This window comes from Rhipicephalus microplus, unplaced genomic scaffold (genome assembly GCF_043290135.1).
Source record: "Rhipicephalus microplus isolate Deutch F79 unplaced genomic scaffold, USDA_Rmic scaffold_134, whole genome shotgun sequence".
NCBI lineage: Eukaryota > Metazoa > Arthropoda > Arachnida > Ixodida > Ixodidae > Rhipicephalus > Rhipicephalus microplus.
In genome coordinates, this window is record NW_027464706.1 from 577,501 (window position 1) to 590,000 (window position 12,500).

At 60.5% G+C, this 12,500-nt stretch overlaps 1 non-coding gene across 1 annotated transcript; it reads left to right on the plus strand.

Annotated features, from left to right (window-relative positions):
• The first annotated feature begins 9,215 nt into the window (after positions 1–9,215).
• LOC142790941 (small subunit ribosomal RNA) lies at positions 9,216–11,030 on the plus strand. The gene has a single exon (XR_012889878.1). It is a non-coding gene; the product is annotated as a small subunit ribosomal RNA (ribosomal RNA).
• Positions 11,031–12,500: the final 1,470 nt, after the last annotated feature.

The following is a 12,500-nucleotide window of genomic DNA, read 5'->3' on the forward strand; positions in this document are numbered from 1 at the left end:
GAACAGCGCGGCTAAGGGCTCGAAACAAACCCTAAACCGCGCCAAGTACGGAAGGAACGGCGCGGAGAGGGCTCGAGACAAAGCTCGACCCTAAACCGCGCCAAGTACGGAGGGAACAGCGCGGCTAAGGGCTCGAAACAAACCCTGAACCGCGCCAAGTACGAAAGGAACGGCGCGCAGTAGGGGTTTAAAACAAAGCTGGTCCCAAAACCGCGCCAAGTACGAAAGGAACAGCGCGGTCGAGACTCGGAAGAAAAAGCTTTCAAAGTGTCGTAGCACGATGCACACTGCTGTTCGTGTGGAACAAACGTGACTACCGTGCTGTACGGTGGAGTTCTGTGCGCAAAAGCGGCGGGTGTGTTTCTAAGCACCACAGCGTTGTGTCAAAAAAGAGGTGCCTGAGAGAAACGCATGCGACTGCCGTGCTTTGCGGCATAGCACCGTGCGCAAAAACGGTGCGCATGCAAGAGGTGTCAGAGCTAGCGAACTTTTGCCACGAGCAACAGGTCACTAAAAGCCTATAGATGACGGTGTTGGAGGAAAAGAAAAATATCGAGAAAGCACTGCGGTGTGCCGTGCGTAGGGACGGGCGCGCGTGCCACATGCCGCCGAAATATGGGTGTCGGAGAAAACAGAGTGCCGCGCGTAACGAGGGGCGCGCGTGTTACAGAGAGATATGCCCAAACGCATGAAAGTGTACGCAGGTGTCCTAAGGCAGTTTTTTTTTTTTTTCCTCATTTTGATGTCGCCCCGGCTGACGTGGTTTTCGTTTTTCCGTGCCGCCCCGGCTGACGCGGTTTTCGTTTTTCCGTGCCGCCCCGGCTGACGCAGTTTTTGCGCCGCCCCGGCTGACGCGGTTTTCGCGCCGCCCCGGCTGACGCGGTTCCGACTTTGCACTTTTTGGCTCACCCCGGCTGGCGGCCCACTCACTCGATCGCCAGGTCTGTTTGCCCCGGTGGTTCCACCGCCAGGCTTAAGCGCGAACTTTTTTTGTTTGTTTTCTTTTGATTAAGCGCAAGCTTTTTTCTTTGTTTTCTTTTGATTAAGCGCGGGCTTTTTTCTTTGTTTTTTTTGCATTCGCCCCGGCAGACGCGGTTTTTGCGCCGCCCCGGCTGACGCGGTTTTTGCCGCCCCGGCTGACGCAGTTCGGACTTAGCACTTTTCGGCTGTGCCTGGCTGGCGGCCCACTCACTCGATCGCCATGTCTGTTTGCCACAGTTTTCCCGGTGGTGCCGCACCCGGGCTCGCCCCGGCTGACGCGGTTTCGTGCCGCCCCGGCAGACGCGGTTTTCGCGCCGCCCCGGCTGACGCGGTTTCGTGCCGCCCCGGCAGACGCGGTTTTTTGCCGCCCCGGCTGACGCAGTTCGGACTTGGCACTTTTTGGCTGAGCCTTGCTGGCGGCCCACTCACTCGATCGCCATGTCTGTTTGCCACAGTTTTCCCGGTGGTGCCGCACCCGGGCTCGCCCCGGCAGACGCGTTTTTTTTTTCTTTCGCCCCGGCTGACGCAGTTTTCGCGCCGCCCCGGCAGACGCGGTTTTCGCGCCGCCCCGGCAGACGCGGTTTTTTGCGCCGCCCCGGCTGACGCAGTTCGGACTTGGCACTTTTTGGCTGAGCCTGGCTGGCGGCCCACTCACTCGATCGCCATGTCTGTTTGCCACAGTTTTCCCGGTGGTGCCGCACCCGGGCTCGCCCCGGCTGACGCAGTTTTCGCGCCGCCCCGGCTGACGCGGTTTCGTGCCGCCCCGGCAGACGCGGTTTTTTGCGCCGCCCCGGCTGACGCGGTTTTTTGCCGCCCCGGCTGACGCAGTTCGGACTTGGCACTTTTCGGCTGTGCCTGGCTGGCGGCCCACTCACTCGATCGCCATGTCTGTTTGCCACAGTTTTCCCGGTGGTGCCGCACCCGGGCTCGCCCCGGCAGACGCGTTTTTTTTTTTTCTTTCGCCCCGGCTGACGCAGTTTTCGCGCCGCCCCGGCTGACGCGGTTTCGTGCCGCCCCGGCAGACGCGGTTTTTTGCGCCGCCCCGGCTGACGCGGTTTTTGCCGCCCCGGCTGACGCAGTTCGGACTTAGCACTTTTTGGCTGAGCCTGGCTGGTGGCCCACTCACTCGATCGCCATGTCTGTTAGCCACAGTTTTCCCGGTGGTGCCGCACCCGGGCTCGCCCCGGCTGACGCAGTTTTCGCGCCGCCCCGGCTGACGCGGTTTCGTGCCGCCCCGGCAGACGCGGTTTTCGCGCCGCCCCGGCTGACGCGGTTTTTGCCGCCCCGGCTGACGCAGTTCGGACTTAGCACTTTTCGGCTGTGCCTGGCTGGCGGCCCACTCACTCGATCGCCATGTCTGTTTGCCACAGTTTTCCCGGTGGTGCCGCACCCGGGCTCGCCCCGGCTGACGCAGTTTTCGCGCCGCCCCGGCTGACGCGGTTTCGTGCCGCCCCGGCAGACGCGGTTTTCGCGCCGCCCCGGCTGACGCGGTTTCGTGCCGCCCCGGCAGACGCGGTTTTTTGCCGCCCCAGCTGACGCAGTTCGGACTTAGCACTTTTTGGCTGAGCCTTGCTGGCGGCCCACTCACTCGATCGCCATGTCTGTTTGCCACAGTTTTCCCGGTGGTGCCGCACCCGGGCTCGCCCCGGCAGACGCGTTTTTTTTTTTCTTTCGCCCCGGCTGACGCAGTTTTCGCGCCGCCCCGGCAGACGCGGTTTTCGCGCCGCCCCGGCAGACGCGGTTTTTTGCGCCGCCCCGGCTGACGCGGTTTTTTGCCGCCCCGGCTGACGCAGTTCGGACTTGGCACTTTTTGGCTGAGCCTGGCTGGCGGCCCACTCACTCGATCGCCATGTCTGTTTGCCACAGTTTTCCCGGTGGTGCCGCACCCGGGCTCGCCCCGGCTGACGCAGTTTTCGCGCCGCCCCGGCTGACGCGGTTTCGTGCCGCCCCGGCAGACGCGGTTTTTTGCGCCGCCCCGGCTGACGCGGTTTTTTGCCGCCCCGGCTGACACGGTTCGGACTTTGCACTTTTCGGCTGTGCCTGGCTGGCGGCCCACTCACTCGATCGCCATGTCTGTTTGCCACAGTTTTCCCGGTGGTGCCGCACCCGGGCTCGCCCCGGCAGACGCGTTTTTTTTTTTTTTTTCTTTCGCCCCGGCTGACGCAGTTTTCGCGCCGCCCCGGCTGACGCGGTTTCGTGCCGCCCCGGCAGACGCGGTTTTTTGCGCCGCCCCGGCTGACGTGGTTTTTGCCGCCCCGGCTGACGCAGTTCGGACTTTGCACTTTTTGGCTGAGCCTGGCTGGCGGCCCACTCACTCGATCGCCATGTCTGTTTGCCACAGTTTTCCCGGTGGTGCCGCACCCGGGCTCGCCCCGGCAGACGCGTTTTTTTTTTTTCCTTCGCCCCGGCAGACGTGGTTCCCCCCCCCCCCCTCCGTCTTTCTTTTTGTTTTTTTTTTCGCCGCGGCTGAAGTGGATTTTTCGGTGCCTCGACGCCCCGGTAGTCGCGGTTTTTCCGTTTCCGCACGGCCCCGGCTGACGCTGCTCGGTCACAGTCGCCTTTTGTGGTGATTGCAGACTTCTTGAGCGCGGGTGTTTTTTTTTTTGTTGTTGTTGTTGTTTTATTACGCATTCGCTCCAGCAGACGCTGTTTAGACTTTTTGTTTCCTCTTTTATCCTGCGACGAGGTGACGAGGTTTATTCGGTGCCCCGCCGCCCCGGCTGAAGTGATTTTTCCTGTCCCGTGCCGCCCCGGCTGACGCGGTTGGGACTTCGCGTTTGTTCGGCCGCCACGGGTTTTGGCGCACTCGCTCGGTTGCTTGTTGTTGCCACTTGTTGCGAACCCAGGTTTCTTGAGCGAGCGCGGGCGTTTTTTCTTCCTTTCTTTCTTTGTTCTATGTGTTAGCGAATCGGCCTTTAATATCACACGAGGACTCACAACCAACAATTTTCAGTTTGAAGTGTAAAAAATCTGCAGGTGTTGACGTAACTGACTTGCCCCGTACCCTTGAGTACATCCATGAAGTTCTCGTAGTACTACTAAATCGCATTATTCCAAGTGGAGAAATTCCCATAAACTTGCAAACCTCTACACGAAAATCGGTGCGCGTGATAAAGTTGAAAATTATCGTCCGATATCAAATGTGCCTTCTATAACACAAATTCTAGGAAAAAAAAAAAAAAAACACTTGTTCGCCGTTTTCTGCGCCGTGACTGGCAGCACTCCGGCGAAGCGAAACGGGGTCGATTCGAGCACGATATCGGCGTCTTTCGACGTGCTCGCCGGCGACCGTCGCACGAGTACGTCGCACGAGCGCGTCTGCCGGGGCGCCGTTTGCGAAGCCGACGCAAAAGTGGGAACCGCCGCTCGGATGATCGCCGCTTTCGGCAGAGTGAGTGTTGGCACTCCGGGGAAGCGAAACAGCGTGAATGCGCCCACGAAATCGGCGTATTTTGAAGTGCCCGCCGGCGACCGTCGCACGAGTACGGTAAACCGCGTCAGCCGGGGCGTAGTTCGGGACGCCGACGAAAAAGTGGGAAGCGCAACTCGGATCTTCGCCGTTTTTGCAGGAGTGAGTGGCGGCCCTCCTGCGAGACCAAGAAGCATCGATTCGTGCACGAATTCGGCGCCTTTCGACGTGATCGCCGGCGACCGTCGCTCGAGTAGGGCAAACCGCGTCTGCCGGGGCGGGCTTCGGGACGCCGATGCGAAAGTGGGAAACGCTGCTCGGATGTTCGCCGTTTTTGGCCGAGTGAGTGCTGGCACACGGGCGAAGCCAAACGGGGCCGATTACGGCACGATATCGGCGTCTTTCGACGTGCCCGCCGGCGACCGTCGCACGAGTACGGTAAACCGCGTCAGCCCGGGCGGAGTTCGGGACGCCGATGCGAAAGTGGAGAACGCCGCTCGGATCTTCGCCGTTTTTGGAGGAGTGAGTGGCGGCACTCCGGAGAAGCCAAGGAGCGCCAATTAGCGCACGATATCGGCGTCTTTCGACGCGCTCGCCGGCGACCGTCGCACGAGTAGGGCAAACCGCGTCTGCCGGGGCGGGGTTTACGACGCCGACGCAAAAGTGGGAACCGCCGCTCGGATGTTGGCCGTTTTTGGCAGAGTGAGTGCTGGCACTCCGGCGACGCGAAAGAGCGCGAATGCGCCCACGAAAGTGGCGTATTTGGACGTGCGTGACGGCGACCGCTGCAGGAGTACGAAAAACCACGTCAGCCGGGGCGAGCGACACACGGCGGTCTGGGTGCTTATCGCTGCTATTATAGGGGCACCCCGGCAGACGCAGAAAAAAAAAAAAAATTTTCGACCTTCTTTTTTGCTGGTCGAGCTCGGGTAACCCAGGTCGCAATGGGAGCCGCGCACGAAAGCGGCGTCGCGAGACGCGTTCGCGGTCGCTAGTCGCACGAGCTCGGCAACCGCGTCAGCCGGCGCGGAGTTCGGGATGCCGACGGCTAAGTGGGTACCGCTGCTCGGATGTTCGCCGTTTTTGGCCGAGTGAGTGCTGGCACTCCGGTGAAGCCAAGGAGCGCCAATTCGTGCACGATATCGGCGTCTTTCGACGTGCCCGCCGGCCACCGCCGCACGAGTACGGCAAACCGCGTCTGCCGGGGCGGGGTTCGCGACGCGTACGCAATAGTGGGAACCGTCGCTCGGATGTTCGTCGTCTTTGGCCGAGCGAGTGCTGGCACTCCGGCGAAGCGAAACGGGGCCGATTCGGGCACGATATCGGCGTATTTCGACGTGCTCGCCGGCGACCGTCGCACGAGTACGGCAAAGCGCGTCTGCCGGGGCGAGGTTTGCGACGCCGACGAAAAAGTGGGAAGCGCCGCTCGGATCTTCGCCGTTTTTGCAGGAGTGAGTGGCGGCCCTCCTGCGAGACCAAGAAGCATCGACTCGCGCACGATATCGGTGTCTTTCGACGTGCCCGCCGGCCACCGCCGCACGAGTACGGCAAACCGCGTATGCCGGGGCGGGGTTGGCGACGCCGACGCAAAAGTGGGAACCGCCACTAGGATGTTCGCCGTTTTTGGCAGAGTGAGTGCTGGCACTCCGGCGAAGCGAAAGAGCGCGAATGCGCCCACGAAAGTGGCGTGTTTGGACGTGCTTGACGACGACCACCGCAGGAAAACGAAAAACCACGTCAGCCGGGGCGAGCGACCCATGGCGGTCTGGGTGCTTATCGCTGCTATTATAGGGGCACCCCGGCAGACGCAAAAAAAAAAAAAAAAATTTTTTTCGACATTCTTTTTTGCTCGTCGACCTCGGGTGACCCAGGTCGCAGTGGGAGCCGCGCACGAAAGCGGCGTCGCGAGACGGCTTCGCGGTCGCTAGTCGCACGAGCTCGGCAACCGCGTCTGCCGGGGCGGAGTTCGGGACGCCGACGGCTAAGTGGGAACCGCCGCTCGGATGTTCGCCGTTTGTGGCCGAGTGAGTGCTGGCACTCCGGCGAAGCCAAACGGGGCCGATTCCGGCACGATATCGGCGTCTTTCTACGTGCTCGCCGGCGACCGTCGCACGAGTACGGCAAAGTGCGTCTGCCGGGGCGGGGTTTGCGACGCGTACGCAATAGTGAGAACCGTCGCTCGGATGTTCGTCGTCTTTCGCCGAGCCAGTGCTGGCAATCCGGCGAAGCCGAACGGAGCCGATTCGGGCACGATATCGGCGTCTTTCCACGTGCTCGCCGGCGACCGTCGCACGAGTACGGTAAACCGCGTCAGCCGGGGCGGAGTTCGGGACGCCGATGCGAAAGTGGGAAGCGCCGCTCGGATCTTCGCCGTTTTTGGAGGAGTCAGTGGCGGCACTCCGGTGAAGCCAAGGTGCGCCAATTCGCGCACGATATCGGCGTCTTTCGACGTGCCCGCCGGCCACCGTCGCACGAGTACGGCAAACCTCGTCTGCCGGGGCGGGGTTTGCGACGCCGACGCAAAAGTGGGAACCGCCGCTCGGATGTTCGCCGTTTTTGGCAGAGTGAGTGCTGGCACTCCGGCGAAGCGAAAGATCGCGAATGCGCCCACGAAAGTGGCGTGTTTGGACGTGCTTGACGACGACCACCGCAGGAAAACGAAAAACCACGTCAGCCGGGGCGAGCGACCCATGGCGGTCTGGGTGCTTATCGCTGCTATTATAGGGGCACCCCGGCAGACGCAAAAAAAAAAAAAAATTTTTTTCGACATTCTTTTTTGCTCGTCGACCTCGGGTGACCCAGGTCGCAGTGGGAGCCGCGCACGAAAGCGGCGTCGCGAGACGGCTTCGCGGTCGCTAGTCGCACGAGCTCGGCAACCGCGTCTGCCGGGGCGGAGTTCGGGACGCCGACGGCTAAGTGGGAACCGCCGCTCGGATGTTCGCCGTTTGTGGCCGAGTGAGTGCTGGCACTCCGGCGAAGCCAAACGGGGCCGATTCCGGCACGATATCGGCGTCTTTCTACGTGCTCGCCGGCGACCGTCGCACGAGTACGGCAAAGTGCGTCTGCCGGGGCGGGGTTTGCGACGCGTACGCAATAGTGAGAACCGTCGCTCGGATGTTCGTCGTCTTTCGCCGAGCCAGTGCTGGCACTCCGGCGAAGCCGAACGGAGCCGATTCGGGCACGATATCGGCGTCTTTCCACGTGCTCGCCGGCGACCGTCGCACGAGTACGGTAAACCGCGTCAGCCGGGGCGGAGTTCGGGACGCCGATGCGAAAGTGGGAAGCGCCGCTCGGATCTTCGCCGTTTTTGGAGGAGTCAGTGGCGGCACTCCGGTGAAGCCAAGGTGCGCCAATTCGCGCACGATATCGGCGTCTTTCGACGTGCCCGCCGGCCACCGTCGCACGAGTACGGCAAACCTCGTCTGCCGGGGCGGGGTTTGCGACGCCGACGCAAAAGTGGGAACCGCCGCTCGGATGTTCGCCGTTTTTGGCAGAGTGAGTGCTGGCACTCCGGCGAAGCGAAAGAGCGTGAATGCGCCCACGAAAGTAGCGTATTTGGACGTGCTTGACGGCGACCGCCGCAGGAGTACGAAAAACCACGTCAGCCGGGGCGAGCGACCCACGGCGGTCTGGGTGCTTATCGCTGCTATTATAGGGGCACCCCGGCAGACGCAGAAAGAAAAAAAAAAATGGGGACATGGCGTGCGTCACCGTGCGGCTTCGCAGCGTTGCCGAAGTCGCCGAGCCCTTCGACTGAGCCGAACGGCGGACAGGGAACGTTGGTCGGCCGTTCTAACCTGTCGGTGCCACGCCGAGACGTCGTTAAGGAAAACCGCGTCGTGGGCCTCTACGACGCCGTCGAGTCGTTGTACGTTTGGTGTCCAGCGTGTCGGCGGCGAGTAGCGGACACGTCGTTCACGACTTCGGTCTTTCGCAGTCGACGCGAACTTGCGGAGAGTCGTGGTGCCTCACGTTTTCGGCAGAAACCGCGGCGGAATTTTCCCGTGCGTGCGCGCACGACCTCGGTGCTGTGCCGTCAGCGTAGTGTTGCACAAACTCGTGGCCTACCCAAGGTGCGGTACGTTTGCGGCCGTATCCTCGGTGGGAATTTCGTGAGTAGGGTCGCAAATTCTACGACCTCGGCGGGTTTGAGAGCGACGTAGACTTGTGGCACGCTCAACATGCCACACGTTTCGGGGCACACCCGCGGTGAAATTTTCTCGAGTACGCTCGTATTAGGGCCCAAGGAGGTCTGGGTACTTATCGCTGCTATTATGTGGGGGTTCTCGTGAGCGGCGTACGCGAAAGCGACCGGGTGTCTGATATGCGGCGGGCTTCGGCCTCGTCAAGCGTGTCCTCGGGTCTGCTCCAGGGGAATCCACGGCAGTCGTCTGCAGCCTCATCCGCTTGATGCGTTAGGGGCTGGTTGTCGGACGGTGCCGTTTTACCACGATATCGAGGTGTGTTCCGTGTCGTCCTCGGGCGATTCAGATGCGAAAGCGCCGAAGACGCGGGCGTGACCCGTCGTCTGGCGGCTTTGCAGTCTCGGCTCCGTTGCTAGTTCCGGCCGGTCCACCGACAGTGCAGCGGGCTTGGGCAACCCGCACGGCGCGACCGAGTCGATGCAACGAAAAAGAGCGAGCATGAACGTGCTTCTTGCCGCACGGCTCCCACTCGTCTTTCGGGAAGGTTGTGCCGTAGCGAGCTCGAACGCCGTCATCTCGGAGTGCAAAATAAGCGTGTTGGGGCGCCTGAAGGTGGCCTCCGCCGCACACAGACTGCGTCCGGCCCGCCGAGGGCGAGGACGGACGCGCAGTCGAACGATTACCTGGTTGATCCTGCCAGTAATCATATGCTTGTCTCAAAGATTAAGCCATGCATGTCTAAGTACATGCCGAAATAAGGCGAAACCGCGAATGGCTCATTAAATCAGTTATGGTTCCTTAGATCGTTTCTTCCTACTTGGATAACTGTGGCAATTCTAGAGCTAATACATGCAGTGAGCCTGGAGCCCTTTGGGTAACGGGTGCTTTTATTAGACCAAGATCGATCGGGTTTCGGCCCGTATTGTGTGGTGACTCTGGATAACTTTGTGCTGATCGCATGGCCACGAGCCGGCGACGTTTCTTTCAAGTGTCTGCCTTATCAACTTTCGATGGTAGGTTACTTGCTTACCATGGTTGTTACGGGTAACGGAGAATCAGGGTTCGATTCCGGAGAGGGAGCCTGAGAAACGGCTACCACATCCAAGGAAGGCAGCAGGCGCGCAAATTACCCACTCCCGGCACGGGGAGGTAGTGACGAAAAATAACAATACGGGACTCTTTTGAGGCCCCGTAATTGAAATGAGTACACTCTAAATCCTTTAACGAGGATCAATTGGAGGGCAAGTCTGGTGCCAGCAGCCGCGGTAATTCCAGCTCCAATAGCGTATACTAAAGCTGCTGCGGTTAAAAAGCTCGTAGTTGGATCTCAGTTCCAGACGAGTAGTGCATCTACCCGATGCGACGGCTCGGACTGAACATCATGCCGGTTCTTTCTTGGTGCACTTCATTGTGTGCCTCGAGATGGCCGGTGCTTTTACTTTGAAAAAATTAGAGTGCTCAACGCAGGCGAGTCGCCTGAATAAACTTGCATGGAATAATAGAACAAGACCTCGTTTCTGTTCTGTTGGTTTTTGGAATACGAGGTAATGATTAAGAGGGACGGACGGGGGCATTCGTATTGCGGCGCTAGAGGTGAAATTCTTGGACCGTCGCAAGACGAACTACTGCGAAAGCATTTGCCAAGAATGTTTTCATTGATCAAGAACGAAAGTCAGAGGTTCGAAGGCGATCAGATACCGCCCTAGTTCTGACCATAAACGATGCCAACCAGCGATCCGCCTGAGTTACTCAAATGACTCGGCGGGCAGCTTCCGGGAAACCAAAGTATTTGGGTTCCGGGGGAAGTATGGTTGCAAAGCTGAAACTTAAAGGAATTGACGGAAGGGCACCACCAGGAGTGGAGCCTGCGGCTTAATTTGACTCAACACGGGAAAACTTACCCGGCCCGGACACTGGGAGGATTGACAGATTGAGAGCTCTTTCTTGATTCGGTGGATGGTGGTGCATGGCCGTTCTTAGTTGGTGGAGCGATTTGTCTGGTTAATTCCGATAACGAACGAGACTCTAGCCTATTAAATAGGTGCGGGGTTCCCAGCACCTTACAACCTTCTTAGAGGGACAAGCGGCTCCTAGCCGCACGAAACAGAGCAATAACAGGTCTGTGATGCCCTTAGATGTCCGGGGCCGCACGCGCGCTACACTGAAGGAAGCAGCGTGTCTTTATCCCTGTCTGAAAAGACTGGGTAACCCGTGGAACTTCTTTCGTGATTGGGATAGGGGCTTGCAATTGTTCCCCTTGAACGAGGAATTCCCAGTAAGCGCGAGTCATAAGCTCGCGTTGATTACGTCCCTGCCCTTTGTACACACCGCCCGTCGCTACTACCGATTGAATGATTTAGTGAGGTCTTCGGACCGATGTCCGGCGCGGCCTTTCGGTTGCGCCGGTCTGTTGGAAAGATGACCAAACTTGATCATTTAGAGGAAGTAAAAGTCGTAACAAGGTTTCCGTAGGTGAACCTGCGGAAGGATCATTAACGGATTGTGAAGGGTGAGCGCCTCAGCTGCGTCTGCGCCCGACACTTTCTGCCGCTGACCCCGTTTGGACGCGGGGTCGGCTTTTCCCCACGGGGCTGCCTGAATGTGGAGCGGCACCCCGTGACAAATTGTTGCGCCCAGCGGACGCCAACACCGCGACCTTGGACGGTCGGCCAGGTGGCGGACGCGGGTACAAACGGCGCAACGCACTCATAGGTCGGCTTTCGACCCGCCACTGCACCGTGGCTCGAAGCGCTCGAAATGCGCGACCCGACCGCTGCGGGACCGCCTAGTACTGTAAACAGGAGCGGCGGAGCGCGAACGGCGAGTCGTGGTTACGTCGGTAGAAGGCGAGGCTGCGCGTTCCCGAAACGCCAGCCGAGTGCCCTCCCGACCGTTCGAGCGTGCAAGAACGAGACCCGACAATCGCGCGGCGACTGCCAAGTACGAGAGGAACGGCACAAGCGTCGGCGGTCGGTCAAGGAACTGGCGATGTGACGGGTCCGCTGTGCACCAGTGCATACCGTCCCGCCGTCCGCGGCAAGCGCCTCCGCGTCCTCGGGTGACGGAGGCTGCCGGTCGGTTCTTGCAGGCGAGGGATCTCGCTGGCACCGGTTCGCGTTGACGCGCGGCCGGTCATGGCACGGCGATGCGACGGCCGAGGTGCGCAGTACTCGATGGAGGAACCGCACGCTCCGATGACCGTCCCGCCCTCCGCGGCGTATGCGTACCGACCGTAATGGTTGCAGCAGCGCCGGCCGGCTTTTGAATTCGCCACACGAAACACGGTGCGAGATCGCGGTTAGGGGAGCGTCGACGTTGCCAGGCGTTTTGCTTGCTGCCGAGGGAAAGGCGGCACGGCCACGTCGCGCTCGTCGCGATTAGCGGGTCTGCGCGCTTTGGGAAGGTGCCGCAACGACTTGCCGAAAGAGGAAGCACGGAAGAACGAGGGACTTGGACGTCCCGACAATTGAACGCACTTGCGGCCAGGCCCTTGCTGGCTTCGTTCTTCCGCCTCGAGTAGGCTCGTACGCGGCTCCGGCGCCGAAAGTGGTCCTTGGCACCGACTTCGGTGGACGTGGGAAGTGCCGCGCAAGTACGGCGCGCCTGGCTCCACCTGTTGGCTAAAGTAGGCAGCCGGATCGGCATTTTGGTGTGCGGTGGCAAACCGTGGATGCGAAAAAAGCTTGTGCGATTTCGTGGAACAAAAAGCGGGGGTCCCCCTTTTTATGCGGAGGAGACCGACCCGCCCGCCGTGGTGAACCGCGACGCCACGGTAAAAACGGGAGAGGCTTGTCGATGGGACCGTGCATCCCGCGCTCCACGGAGGCCGGGAGGCGGCCGCCCGAGGAAATGTGTAGCCGTCGAGGCCCGCATCTGCGTGCACTCTTATCCAAATGGGTGTACCGCAGGCATTTTCTGGTTAGGCGGGCCAATGAGAGCGAGCACACAACGATACCTACGGGTCC